Source organism: Gavialis gangeticus, unplaced genomic scaffold, assembly GCF_001723915.1.
Source record: "Gavialis gangeticus isolate Ggan-Ray unplaced genomic scaffold, GavGan_comp1, whole genome shotgun sequence".
NCBI classification, from domain to species: Eukaryota; Metazoa; Chordata; order Crocodylia; family Gavialidae; genus Gavialis; species Gavialis gangeticus.
In genome coordinates this window covers 17,089,300-17,090,019 of record NW_017729027.1, presented here as the reverse complement: position 1 = coordinate 17,090,019, position 720 = coordinate 17,089,300, and positions in this window count along the sequence as shown.

Here is a 720-nt window from a genome sequence, read left to right as displayed (position 1 = left end):
CCCACCACGCGGCCCATCCCCCCCGCTGTGTCCCCCAGGGGGCGCCCGGGGCCGTGCTTGGGAGCCCGAGGAGCGGCCCAGCCCGGCCTCCAGGGTGAGGCGGCCCGTCTCCTTCCACCTGTCCTCGGCCTCGCCGCCCGCCGGTGGCTGGCTCGGAGGTGGCTGAGACAGCCTCGTTTCCCCGCCACCTCCTCGGGAGAGGAAGCGAGATCCCCGTGGGGGCCGAGTCCTCGAGCAGGCGTCCTCTTTTGGCTCAGACTTGGGTCCCCTCGTGCTTCACTTGCGGCCAAACCCGCTCCTTCGCTCGGAGATGCATCAGTTTGTGCCTGGTTTTGGGGGCGGGCAGCAGATGGTAGGAAGGCCGGGCTGGAAGAGGCCTCACGGGGCCATCTAGGCCAGAGCAAACCAGCCCAGGCTCGTGCCTGTCCAGCTGACTGGTGAACACCTCCAGGGACGGAGACATGCTTCATGGCTTTTCTGGGAGCGGATGGTGCGCACCTGCCCTGAGCACACCAGGCTGCAACCCCTTTTCCCCCCCAAAGTCCTGCGGAGGTTGGGTCTACAGTTTTCCATGTACACATTCACTGTCTGCAGCCTCACCGTGTCCGGGGACCTGTTGGTCAACCTCCTCCTGGCCCTGGCCAAGACAGCAACATGCCTAAGAGCAAAGGAGGCATGAGGCCAGGCTCTGGCCTGAGAAACCCACGTGAGTGTGGGGTT